Below are 15,575 nucleotides of genomic sequence, written 5' to 3'. Positions count from 1 at the left end.
GAAAAATGTCTATTAAAGAACATGAAAAGATTATGGAGATAATAAAAAATAGAGAGGATCCTTACAATACAATGTTTGTGGAGCTCTAGTTCAACTATTTGTATTTATTTTCTATATACAGCTCTCATACTTTCATATTTACTACATACACATCATTTTGGATATATGTTTTATAAATTTATATACATTTGATCATGGATCTTGGTTAGATGGTAAAAATTATGAACATGTATTGTTATTTATATTTTGTGTATGGTTTGATGTATATATATGTATTTTTGAATATGTTAAATGTATGCTTTAATATTTTATGTTTTTATGTACATGCTCTACTAGAACAACCTCTTAAGACTTCCCCTTAAGACAACCCCTTAAGACATCCCATTAGGACTTTCCCTTAGGACCTCCCCTTAAGACTTCCCCCTACAACAACCCCTTAAGACATCCCATTAGGACTTCCCCTTATGACCTCCCTTAAGACTTCCCCTTAAGACATCCCATTAGGACTTCCTATTAGGACTTCCCCTTAGGACCTCCCATTAATAAAACCCCTTAAGACATCCCCTTAGGACTTCCCCTTAGGACCTTCCCTTAAGACTTCCCCTTAAGACATCCCATTAGGACTTACCCTTAGGACTTCCCCTTAAGACATCCCCTTAAGACATCCCATTAGGACTTCCCCTTAGGACCTCCCCTTAAGACAACCCCTTAAGACATCTTGTTTGGACTTCCCCATTAGGACCTCCCCTTAAGACAACCGATTAAGACATCCCATTAGGACTTCCCCTTAGAACCTCTTCTTCAGAAAACCCCTTAATACATCCCATTAGGACCTCCCCTTAAGACAACCCCTTAAGACATCCCATTAGGACAACCCCTTTACTGATTAAATGTACTCTTATTAGATTCTATAGCACACAATATATTCTTTATGTTTGTATTTATTATTTTTATTCTTATATATATATATATATATATATATATATATATATATAATTTAGTGATTAAATGTCATAACACATGTATTATTTCCTAGTACTCTTTATGTTCTTAAATATGTACTAAATTTATTGATTAAATGTTGTAACACAAGTATTCTTTAGTAGTATTCTTAATGTTGTTAAATATGTATTAAATTTATTGATTAAATGTTGTAACATATGTACAAAATATCACATGATCTATGAAATAAAAATATGAATATTAAAAACATACATGCATTCAACATGAACATGTGAAACATGTGTTCACATAAGACATGAACATAACATGTACATCTATAAAATAACACATCTAGGAAATAATGTACCCATGTAAATTGTATCCAAAATACCATATAAAATCTCTCCAAAATACCACATCAAATGTCTCTAAAATACCACATCAAATGTACCCAAATAACATATAAACAACATTGAGTTGTCCATATCAAAATATTTGAAATCAAATATATATATATATATATATGTCTTGACATCAATGAAATAGACCACATCCCCCTCCTAATCCATGACCCCAAAAGGCTCTACAATCTAGGTCTGAACCATGTGTCAAATGAAAAAAAATTGTTATTATAAAATTATGTACATGCACATTATATCACATGTACATATATATCACAAATATAAAAACAAATGTAACATACCTATGATTCATGTTGTGCAAGATCTATTGGGGTTTGAAGATCTCCAAAACACAACATACTATCACTAATACCCTATAGAACATATGTATGTACACAAGTTAGATTGAATCACTTGAATATATGTATGTCTCTAAGTACATGTATTTAAGCTCAAGTATGTTACAACTATAAGTGTAAATTATAGTAACAAATAAATTTATATTTATTGTAGCATCATGTAATGCTCTACCAATTTGACTAATATTTGAATCGTGTAGTGATAAAGTAACCTAGTCCAAGTTGACCTTCTCATGTGAAAGCATAGTGGTAAATAGATGTTGTTGTACTATGGGGGCTTGAGTATGGGGGGGGGGTGTGGGGTTTTGTAGGAGGTAGTACACAATCATCAATAGGATGCAGGGGGGGGGCAGGCTATAGGACCCTATGTAGAAGCAAGTGCTATAAGATCCTAAGTAGGTATAGGTGTGGGTATTGTAGAAGGTGTAGAAATATCCTCCTACCTTTGTGAACCCTATGATCCTATTATGCATGAGAGAATATGGCTGATGTGTCCACGAATGTCACTAAGAGGAATCCTCATGACTATTGATAATGCATGATATGTACCAAGAAGATCAAATGCTAAATAAGATGTCATATGACATAATGCATCCACATCTAATATAGCAGAAACCTCTAGTGGTGATGGTATATGTACTATCACATAGACATCATCAACTCTTGTGCTAGAGGATGAAATTATTGAAATGGTACCATGAGATTCTAACATATATCTACCAAACTGATTTGAAGACATCTCCTATAACTATGTAGCAATTGTGGCAATGCTAGAATAGATCTGAGTCTTGATTGTATCATTTGGAATAGTCATACCTGTAGCAGCCATCTATGGAGCTCTTGACATGGCCAAAAGGTTTGGACCCACCATTTCTTGTTTATTAATAGGTTCAGGGGTGTCCATAGGTCTGAAACTCTTTGATAATCTATTGAGGCACTATCCAACATGACCTAGAAAATCTATATAATCTACATCATGATGTAAATGAAATTCTACAAATAAATTTTTGTAGAAATAAAGAGGAAACACATCCTTCTATGGCCACCTTTGATGTCCAGCTAACTAGTGAGAATATATAAATGGTGAAACAATCTTATCTATACACTTCATAGTCAAATAACCTCTAACCCTAGACCTATCTATATAAAAGGGAAACATACTCTTCACCATAGCCGTGGAGACTTGTGTGTCAATTTTTCTATACTTCACAATACCAGTGATACTGCAAGAAAGGGAAGAGTAAAATGTCTCAATACTAATATCATCTTATGAGTTGTACGTCTCTATCAATTTGAATCATATGACATAACTCATCTCTCTTAGAAACAATCTTCTCACTATTGAGGAGAGTGGTAGAAGCCAAAAGTCTAGAATTAAGAAACTCTATAGCATGAGATAACCTAGCAACTATATCTCTAAATAAACATTGTATGTCCTTAGAAGATGATGTTAGTCTATCTGTTGTACTTGAATTAGCACTATGAACCTCTTCCTAAATTCTAACCTCCCCTAAGGATATAGGTGCACCACTAGTACCAAATGCCATAATGATATGCAAAGAAGATATGTCTATAAATGCAGAGCTAAGATATGTAAGTATATAAAGCTAAAAGTTAAATTTAATTTGAAAGATGTATGTGTATATATGTACAAATTTGAATGTAACTAAAAAATATGGATCATTTTATTTAACACACATGTTAAATATATATCAACTTGATGTATAGCTCATGTATGTGAAAAAAAAATATGCACATGTGTATGTGTGATAAAAAAACTAATTTGAAATTAAGTTAACTTTCTTCTACCTAATTTTTTACTACATGTTAAAGTACATGGGTTTTCTATTTTAATGTTTTCTAAAATGTAACTAATTTTTAGTTATCTTGAGGTCTAAATAAGTTTTCTAAGTTTCATATAGATGTAGGTTATTATAGTTTCCAAGTTTTCTAAGTTTGAAATTGGTTAAATTTGAAATTTTCAAGTTTGAACAACTAGAACTTATTATAGTTTAGTTCTACCTAATGTTTCACTACATATTAGTTATTTATATAGGGTTACTATGTCAATGTTTTCCAAAATGTAATTAATTTAGTTATCTAGGTCTCAAGTTGAGTTTTCTATGTTTGATGTAAAATTTACATTTATGATTAAGTAGATATTTAATTTGAAAATACTATATAGTACTCTATCTAACATATGATTTAACTATATATAAAAAATTAACTAATCTAAATAACTATTACTAAAATAATTTTAAAACAATTAATTTAATTAATAATAAAATGTAATAACTAAAAATAACTTGACAAAACAAAACCAAAAGCCAAAAAAAACACCTATCACTTACGGCCAAAACACACTAATTTGCTCCTCAAAATCTAGAATCTACAATAGTAAAAATGACCTCCAAAATTGATTTTTGGCCTATTTATAATGTATTGTACCCTTTTGATCATAACCCTTTTAGCTGAAAGGGTTTGGGCTATAACTCCAGTGGGCACATAGCTGTAGGAAAGTGCCATGCATGTACGACTAATAAGGTTATGGATGAAACCCTTTCAGCCATAACATGTTCGATTGTAACCCTCTAGGATATCTTAAAGGGTGATATAGGTTTGTGCTTTTACATTTTATGGAGGTACTTTTGTCCTCAATTTGTCTTGAGACTTGCTTGAGAATAGTCCAGTAAGAACACTATAATAACAACTCTATCAAACATGAATGGGCCAAGAAAATAAATGAAATCAGGAATAAAAAATTAACCAGGAAAACACAAACAAAAAAAATATTAAACACATTAAACATAGGATAATCAAACAAAATGATACATAGGGTTGTTATACATGTAGATGACCCATGACCTAAAAATAGGACAGGTTCAACAAGGAAGGGAGACAAGATGGTACACCACTTGTAGATTGTTGAATTCCCCAAAATATCTAGTTCTGTATTAACCAACACGACAATTTTTTAAAAAAAAATTGGGTAGATTTCATACCAAGGTGAGAAATTTTACATTGATGTTCAATATTTCTAGTGTACAATAGATATTTGATACTCATGTACTTACATTTTTAATGTCAAAAGAAAGGATTCAAGTACCATTAGTATCAAATAATTTAAACCTAATATGAATAATTCACCCCATTCTAATGCAACATCAACCAATTCCTAGATCTATTCAACTTATATGTATAATAAAGATGTATAATATTCATGTCTAGTTGGTTTAGGTTATTGTAAGAAAAGTAAATGAGAGAAAGGTTCAAATGAACTCAATCCAAGTGAGTTGAGTGAGAAGAAAAGTTACCATGAAATAAACAACTTCCAAGAGCATACACCAAAGTAGAGCAACAAGGAGACAAAGGATTTGAAAGGGGAAAGCAAAGAAAATATGTTGTGAATATTATGAATGAAATCAAATTCCTAGAGAGAGAGAGATGGTGGAGCAAAATAGCTCATTATAATAACATTGATGTGATGTGTAAAGAAGAATGAGAAAGAAGCATCTCTTTTATGGAGATGAGAAAGGGTATGCATGTGGTCACATGTGTAACACTCATTTCTATGAATGCCACATTCATAATAAGTGTGTGCAAAGTGTCAAGATCCTCTTAAGGATGATAACCTAGTTTCCTTTATAAAGGAATTATAAAATGAGTTGTCCTCACATGTAAACTAGACGAAAAGTAAATGGCATGTCCTCCACATATGTACAAGAGGAAAAACTACATGTAAGGATCCTTGGAATATCCAAAATTTAGTACATCAAAGGAAAGATTAATATTTCTAAGAGTCATACTTTTAGTTATGATAAACAATCTTATTCAAATTACTAAAATTGGCCCTCAATTTTATAATGATTTAGAATAATTCAAATAGGGGGTGTGAATCAATTATCCTTGGATTGAGATGTAGTAGTTAAACTTTTACTAACTTTAAATAGATTATACAATCTCGGATACATTCCACTTAGTCTATATAGCATATCATTAGTAGTTTGACATTTCATGTAATTTCTTAATTCATTGTCTTCTATCAGTGTCAAAGGCAAGTAAATAAAGTACTATAAAATATAGCACATGCATAAAAATAACATCCACACATGAAAATAAAAATTTGACAGAAGGATTTGATGTGGAATCCCAATTTGAGAAAAACTACCAAGTAATATGCTACCAATTGTTCACTCTTCTAAAGTGAGATTGGTTAAGAGCCAACCTTGTTAAAGGTTATACAAGACATTGTTAAATGTGACCATATAAAAGGATTTCAAATCCCTTGTTAGGACTATCCTTGTTATAAGAGGACTTTGGATCATTCCATTAGAATGTCACCTTAATTAAAGGGTTTACAAAATGACTATTAGGTCATCCTTGATTAAAGGACTTTTTATTGATACAATGGTTAGAATATAATAGTAGGTTTAATCTATAAAGTATACTCACTTTGTGAATTTAGATCTTGATTCACTCAATTGTCGGTTCACTGACTAGCCTCCATTAACATCTTCATCACCGATCTACTTAGCCTCTCCTCAAGAAATCACTCTTCACCAAACTCTTTACACTTCTCCTCTACTATTCTACTATTCATAGTTTCTTCTTAAGATACCTAATCAGAAATTAACCAAACTTAGAAAATATCTATTATGCTTCCTTAAATAGGTAATTTTGATTAAAAAAATTATTAAGTACATCACCATTAATCTTTGGGTTAGGTCAGGTTCATCAAATCCTTCCATCCTTTTTTCTCCCCTCTTCTTATAGAAACTTCTCATCAAATCCTTGTCTTTGATTATTTAATAAACACTTCTCATGCATTAAATATGTCATCTCATCAATCCTTATATTCCACATGCTTTTATTCGTTATAAATTCCAACCATATCTACCTAAAATTTGATTCTTTCATAAACTATAACTTTTTTTGTCACTTGGCAATGATTATGCCCTTCAACTTGGTCATTATTCTGTAGGTCAACATACACTATACTTTATTTCTCGGTATCAAAAGGCTTGCTTTACCATTACTATGTTTGGTTGTTACTAACACTTCTTTGTAAATTTTCTCAGTAATAACTAACACTCGGCTTCAACTATTTTTCTTGGGGTTCTACTTAAGTTCCTTAATCTTCTACGTCAAGTCCTCCATTCATTGATTAACATCGATACTCAGTCAAGCTTATCATTTTGACTTATATCAACTCTAAACTTTATCCATCTTCTTCACTTCATATATTGATTAAACAACACATTATATTGTCAATTACTAACTTATCAAGTGCCAATTATATTTCCACGATACTTATCTTCTCATCACCTTAACAAAACTCAATAGCTCACTTTGCTATCTCTTCTTTTCAAATCTTCTTCATCAATCAAATAATATGGCACTCTACACTATTAGTAAATGTCTCTCTAGTAGGTTGGACACATGTGTTTGTAGTAGGTTTGACACCAATGAAAACATAACAATTTCTCCAATAGTAGTTTCCAACACTAGATTGGTAAAAATCAATAGGCAATAGGTATACTAAAACAACAAGAATCCATGAAAAGGTCAAAGGACCAAAATTAAGCTAGATATTACTATGATTGTACATTGTTGAGAAATGATTTAAACATTGTAAAGAATGTTACAAGGTAAACTTTAAGAAACCCCCTTCCACAAAAAGATATAAATTATTGGTGAATCTTTCATTATTTTAAAAAACCAAATTATTTTAATTGGCAAGTCTCTCAATTTTTTTTAATTTTTAATATTATTTACATTGGCGATATTTTGGAATCATAATTTTTCAATAGAAAATATTGGTGAATCTCAATAATAATAAGAAGTTCACTAATCATCATGGAATATTAGAAATCAAAATTGGACATGTTTTATCTCATGGAAATTATGAGGATAACTACATTACATTTTCAATCAATAGTTAAAACTAAATATTGGTAATATATCCCTACAGTAAGTAATAATTATGATAATTATTGGTGAATTAAATTTAATTTCTTTGATAGTTTATAACATTTAGGTGAATCCAATCTAATCATGTATCAAATATTGTGGTGAACCTTTGAGTTTAAATTTTCTAATAAAATAAATTATTGAGCAATTTTAAATATTTTAGAACTAAATTTAATAAAAATGTGGTGATTTAGGTTGCATTAAATCTTAAATTTTTAGTAAAACATTTCTAAAATTCACAAAATTATGAATATTCACCACTGAAAAATACCCTAGAATGTTAATTGGGTAGGAATAGTTTGAAGCGTAAGTGCAAGAAGTTGGGTCTCACTTTTGGGCAAAAAATGGAAGTGTTTTTTTCTATTTTTGAAATTTCTTGTCACTTGATGTCAAAATTTGAGGCATTTAGAGATTGAATATGAAAAAACTTTAGTAATAAAAATTGTAGTGTTGGAAATCTACTTTTTGGATATGTAATTTATTTGTATACCCATATGATATGCCTTTTTTTTTTCTATGGATCTTTAAAAAACACTTTTTCAAAATGCTTGTTTTAGGAACATACCACACTCATGTGTGGACACCATAATTTGACACAAATAAATGAATTTTTGTAAACCCTTTTAAAAGGAGTTACCTAATACACATAAGATTGATGATAATATTTTTCCTTAATTTTTTATTATTAACTTTTAATTGGCTATAAAGGTAAATTTTAGAACCTCTTGTGTACAGACACCATATTTTGATCAAAATTTCACTTTTTTCAAAAATTCCTTTTTTAAAACTTCAAAAGAATTGTATGTAGATTGATAACATATAAATTAATTTAAGAAAAATCATAAAATATTTTTTTTATTAAATTTTTACTGAACCTCACTATTTTACATTTAGGTACCACCTTTTATTATCCAAAAATAGTAAATAAAATCATAACACTATAAAATTTATATTTATAAAATCAGGATAGCGAGAAATGTAATAGGTTTTTGTTTCTTAAAAAAATTGATTAGGAAAAGCCTCTAAAAAATTATGGCAAGGCCTAAATTTGTTAGTTCAATCCCTTAGCCAAATCTTTAGAGGTCAAGCCATAGGCTTGGTCTCACCAAGCCTATCTTGAACCAAAATTTGAGGTAGGTGAAAAAAATTCAACCCATGTTGTAAGAAATGGGCACCTGTTATTTGAAATTCAAAAAATGGGTTTCCATTTTGAAAAAGTAAAATTGACATTTAAAAAACATTTAAAATTCCCCCCTTTTTTTTTTTTGAATTTTTAGAAATGGGTTTCCATTTTTCAAAAGTAAAAAATGAGTAACAGTTTCTAAAAAATTCAATTTTTTTATTTTTTCAAAAATAGGTACTTATTTTTTTAAAATAAAAAATGGGTACCTGATTGTTTTAAAAATGAGTTCCCATTTTTAAAAAATGGGTGCTCATTTCTAAAATAGCAAGATCTCAATCCGTGGACTTCCACAGAATTGAGATCAAACTTCTTGTTTCTACCCTAAAACACATAGATGTTATGGATTTGTATGCTTAAGAATTGCACAAGTAATCTAGCTTAAAAGACCTTAAGAAGACACAAGTGACTACTAGTTGAATTATAGAGTAGAGTACATAGTGTAAATAGTAGGAAGGCCATGATCATAATCAATGATATCAATATTTACAAAATATCCAATGTAATGTAAATGATGTAATAAACATGGGGGAATAAAACAATAATACCATCTAAGATAATGACATGACAATGATATGCATTATTATAATAGATGAGAGTGCTCTAATACTGGAAATGGTTAAGGATACTCACTATAAGTCATTTCTTGAGATGTTGTTCATGTTCCAAGATTAGCGCAAATTGGTAGAAAATCATGTCAAAGAAGGAGGCACTAGAGATAAGAGGGTTTTGGAAAACTATTGGATTAGAAACTTCAAAGATATGATGCCCTAGAATGTAGTAAATTTCCTTTTATTTATGTTTCAGTTGAGATAAATAATGGAATGCTTCAATATTTGGTATCACAGAAGTTGGTCATAATAAAAGGAGAAAATAAAACATCAGTAGGAGGATACTTGAGATATTTAAATGATTTTACAAGAAAATTATGAGCATAATTATAGGGGTGATACACAAAATGGATATAAAGATTCTCCAGACCAGTAATGAAGATACAATACAAAGATTGTAGGGATAAAAAGTTGACCCAATTCACAAACAATTCCTTAAAATTATCATCTAATCTATGAAACATGACAATAATTCCAACCTCAAGCCAGTAAATAAGAACAAGGTATACAAAAAATAACTATTTAGAATAGTATCACAGGGATGTAGTTTTTGGTCAAATATTTTGTTACCCTAATGAACAAATGAATGTGTATGCAAAATTTGGGAGCGCAAAAAATGCCTACATACTAATAGATAAAAAACTACAAATATGTGTTGCCTCATAGTATGCAAAGATAACAAGTCCTCAAGAAAGATGGTTTAGAGTAAAGTCTACAAGAAGTATATATGCATATTTTCTTATATGCAAGATCCTTCATAAATAGTGTAGCTTATCAAAAATTTAATGCCAAAAAGACACATGCATGCAAAAAATGGCATATTAAATGTAAGGTAATGATATATTTAGAAAATATTTGAAAGGACTAGGAAACAAATGGATAAGGTTCCATGATATTCCAACCTCAACTATACATTCCTATTGTAGTAATGATTATGAAAAAAGGATGCAATTTCTCAACTAGTCTTCCTACTTGATCAATTGAAATGTCATAATAATAAAATATATTAATTAAGATATTTCATATAATGGATAAAATTCTAATTAGAAGGCTCAAACCTTAAATAAAAACTACAAGAGAAATGTGTTTGTGCTAAAGAGGAATGAGTTTGAAGCATTTCATAACCCTGTCAAGAATTCCTAAATTATCCTTAGAATTTACCTCTCTAAAGCCTTGCAACATTTCCCAATTCTAGTGAAGTTAGTCCCTTTAATCCCCTAAGGAAAAGATAGCATATGTTTTTGGGCACCTAAGAAGTCTTGAGAAAAAGGGGGGGGAATCACTCTTCCTTGAGACTATGAACTAACTAAGCCATTGATCTAACTTTCTTTGTTTTTCGACCTCTCCTAAATTTCCATCATGCTAGGAGCCATTCCCATATTAATATGAAGAAAGATCCAACTAATGTTCCTCTTCATCATTTTCCCACTTCATCCTTAATGCATTCTCCTCTTTTACCATATCCATCAAAAGTATTTTTTTTCCATTTTAACTAGAATTTTCAAAGAATAGTTATTCATTAATTTAAGAAAAAAAAGTTGTGATAGAACAATGACAAGTTGTTTTCGTCAATTCTCTTTTAGAATCTATATTATTGTATTTGTCACTGGTAATATACTATTGCAATCACATGATCTTAATTCAAGATTGATATTTTCTATTTCAACAAATAAAATGTAATTATTATTATCTTTTCATTTTTCATTTCACTAACGTTTAAATATGAAATATTTAAGTTCTAAAATCATTAAAAGTATTTTACGTTAATTTTATTGGTTCATCTACATGAATTCTTATAGGAGTAGATTTCAAGGAAGCACTACCAATATTCTATGGATATATTTTAGGATGCACATATAAATACATACATACATACATGCATGCATGCATGCATGCATACATACATAAATACATTTATCAAACATATAAAACATGTTTAATAATTTCTCAATTTAAATAAAAGATTCATACACTAAAATACAATTAAGTTATAATAGAAAGTAATGTGTTTGGAAAAAACTTGAGATATATAAGTTGTATGAATTCAAGTACTTATTATAACTACATGCTTACTTTTCAAGAATAGAAAATTCAAATCTAGTTCTTCCTAAGTTTGAGTGTTGCTTACTAATTTTATCCAAGTTAACATTTTATAAAAACACTTACCAATTATATACTTTTATTCCAATCTCTTTGAAGCATAATGATTGAATAGTAGAACTATTTAACAAGTTTCCTACTATTATTAGAAATTTGTGGAATTTAATTAACATTTTGAATTTAAGGTCATGAAGTCTTAAAATTTCAATGTTATGATTTCATAGGATAGTAATGGTGTCAAATGCAAATCTTTCATTTTTAAATTTGATTGTTTTAATTCAATATTTAAGTAATAAATTTTAATGTAAAAATTGATAAATAATTTAATCGTAATTAATATTATTCATAAATTCTTTTCATTTTTAGTTCATTTATCTTTATGTAGGTTAAATCTATAACTAAGAAAGTTGATTCTATATGTAAAAAAAATAAATTACTTGCTTTTAATATTAAAAAAATTTCAACAATACTATTGAATTGACAATAGTAGTTTGACCAAGAGAGGACATGTTATGCCAAGTAAACTACTATAGCTTTTTATATCAAAACTACAATTTTGTTTTGACACATATAGTAGATATCGAGAAAACTATAATCCTTGAGTAATTCTATCTACACAATTTACTTCCATGTGAATATGTCTTTGGGTTAGAGACCATTGATAAAATAATGATAAGACATGGACTCGACTATATATGTAATTACTATTTGGAGATATTTGAAGGTATTTAATAAATAAAATATGTTATTGAGAAATTCTCACCGTAAAGTGAATTTTATAAATCATTCTGGAAAATTAATCATTATATATATATATATATATATATATATATATATAGAGAGAGAGAGAGAGAGAGAGAGAGAGAGAGAGAGAGAGAGATTAAATATATTGTAGTAGGTCTATTGAGAGAGAGATATTGTAGAAGATTCATACTTGAGAATATTAAAATAGTAGATTCTATAAGTAGAGTTTAAGTAACGAGCGCACTTTGTCTTTTTCAAAATTTGAGAAATTTCAAAATACTCCATTTTAAAAGTATATCTTATTTGACAACTTCAAATAAATGTCATACCAAAATACTTTTTGATATGATATGACAAAAAAACCAAAGACCAATTCTTTTTTAAATATAAAAAATAATAGCTACTTCTCTCTTGAGGGCAAGGATGATATGGAAGAGTTCTCATGAACTTCCTCTCCTGGAATGTTCGAGATCTTTCCGACCTCTCCTAAAAATTCTATGTCCGAGATACCCATCATAGACTTGGTAATTTAGATTTTCTCTGCCTACAAGAAGTCAAGATTTCTAGTTTCATGTTTTCTGTTGCATGCCATGTCATTTGGCAGGATGGCATTCTTTTGTCCACTCAGAATGAACTAGGCTAAGGTGGTGTAGTTACTCTCCTATCATCTCACCTTCATTCTACTATTATTTCACACGGTTCTGACCCCATGCATAGAATTATCTGGCTTTTGCTTTCCATTCACAATCATTCTTTTGGAGTCATTAATGTTTATGCTTCCAATGATGTTGTGGAAAGGTCCCAGATGGGGGTTTGGCTAGTTAACAACTTGCCTCCTGCTACTTGGGTCATGTGTGGGGACTTCAATATGGTTGAAGTTACATCTAAAAAGGATGGCATTTTGCCCTTTCGGTGGACAGCTGGGGAAAGAGAAGCTTGGTACTACATGCAAAATAAATTGGGCCTTTTTGATCCCAATACAAACTACCGCCAAGGTAGTGGGGTCTAGCACACCTGGTCCAACTTTCAAACTAGCTCTGACCACATTTTAAAGTGTCTTGATCATGCTATGATCTCTGCACAATCTTTTTTCTCTTTTTCTGAAGATTGAGATTTGCCTATCATGCCCCTGACAGATGTGATGTTATCCAACCACTATCCCATTTATTTTGTCATTTCTTGGCAAAAAATTGTCCCCAAGGTGACCAAGTCTCAGTTTTTCCTCAACATGTCTATTCTAATGTATGCTTCCACCATCTCACACATCCTACATGTCTGGAATTTGGAGCCACGTCCATCATCCCAGCTGGGATGAATTCAATGGTGGAATGATGCCATTACCAAAATTGCACGATTTTTGCACATCTATGGGTACCAGCTGGCCATTTTCAGGAAACGCTCTTATGAAGCCAATACCCTCACCCTCAAAAAAGCCTCTGAGGCCCTCACCTTCAACCCCTTTATTGTGGATTTGCAAATCAATCTTGCCAAGCTTCTCCATGACAAGCAAATTGCTGACAACTATGCTGCTTGTGGAGCTCAAATCAAGGCCTATCTCCACTGGTTGGAGGTTGGCGATAAAGCCTTGAAGGAGTTCTTTCAGGCTCTCTAGGCCTGTCATACCAATGTTGGGATTAAAAAGATCAAACAAGGAATGACTGTTCTGTCTAGTCTTCCTTACATCCTACAAGAATTTGTTCATCATTATGAGAACATTTTTTCTTCCCAGGGAAATTCAGTTGCTCAGGAAGAGTCTCTCAAAGAGTGTTTCTCTGTTACTCCAACCTGCCTTGCAATCGAGCAACGTGCTTTCTATGAGCAACTTCTTTCCCTGAAAGACCATAAAGAGGCAGTTTACTCCATGGTGGATGACAAGTCTCCTAGGTGTGATGGATTTCCCTCTAAATTTTACAAACACCTCTAGGAACAAATTGGTCCGGACCTACACAAAGTCTATCTTGAAGAATATCAGACTAAAATTTTAGGAGTGATAATAAATAAAGGGAATATCAAATTCATACCTAAATCTAGTGATCTTGAGGACATCTGCAATTAGAGGCCCATTACCCTTCTGAATGTGTCATATAAGATCATTGCCAAAGTGTTCTCTCCCAAAATTAGGTACATGTTGCCTTTAATTGTGCGGCTTGAGCAAACTAGCTTCATCAAGTCCAGATATATTCTTGACAACATCATTGATGTCTGGGAAGGTATGGAATAGGCTTGCAAGTCCAAATAGTAGGCTATCTTTTTAAAGATTGATTTTGCTAAAGTGTATGATTGCATTGAATGGCCCTTCATCTTGGCTATGCTTCAGGCTCTGGGTTTTGGCCCCAATTTTATTCAGTCCGTGGAGATGCTCTTTGGTGATGCTAATGCTTGCATTACCATCAATAATTTTCAATTTGAAGCCTTTGGACTTTTTCGTTCAATTAGGCAAGGTTGCCCTCTAGCTCCAGTGCTTTATGTCCTTGCTGCTAAAGGTTTTGGCTATTTTCTAGCTCATTCTGTGTCTTTAGGACTAGTTTGTGGTATTTCCTTGCCTGATTCTTCTTCCCAGTTAGTCAATGGCCATTTTGCCGATGATTCCTTTCTTACACTTCTTGAGGATGAAGAAAACATCAAAAATGCTTTAAATTGTCTAGACACCTTTTGTCAAGCTTCTGGCTCTGCCATTCAATGGCATAAAATGCTCTGCTACCACCAGTCTTTTTTGCTAGCTCCACCTTGGCTCAGCCAGTTCCAGTGGAAATGGGTTACTCACGGGGAAATCTTTTGCTTTCTTGGCATTTTCTTTGCCTTCTAGGCCTCTCCCATGGACCTTTGGAATGCTATGCTTGCCAAGATTAGCAAAAAGCTCGACTATTGAATTACCAAGCCACTTTCTCTTGCTGGAAAATTCTAGATTTGCTCTAAGATTCTAGCCGCCACCCATGTATACTATTCTTCCTATTGGGTGCCATCCAAAGCTTCATATCTCAAGCTAGAACGCTTGCTCAGAGATTTTCTTTGGGCTTCTGGTTCTGACCATCATGGTTTTCACATAGTTGCTTGGGATTTTTGATGTCTCCCAAGGGAGTCTGGTGGTCTTGGCCTGCTTTCCACTCGGAAACAAGGCCTTTCTCTCTATGCAAAATGGATTATCCGTGCTATCTGTGGGGACGAAGCCTGGAAGATTCTGGTAAGGCACTGCATTTCTTCTAGCTTCCCTGTCAATAGGCCTATGTGGAAGGGGATTGGTTTTCAAACCCTTCTCATCATGCGTGAA

Source organism: Cupressus sempervirens, chromosome 11 (assembly GCF_028749045.1).
Source record: "Cupressus sempervirens isolate cs-2001-9-10 chromosome 11, ASM2874904v1, whole genome shotgun sequence".
Classification (NCBI taxonomy): Eukaryota; Viridiplantae; Streptophyta; class Pinopsida; order Cupressales; family Cupressaceae; genus Cupressus; species Cupressus sempervirens.
The sequence above is the reverse complement of the archived record's forward strand: the minus strand, read 5'-3'. Positions refer to the sequence as shown.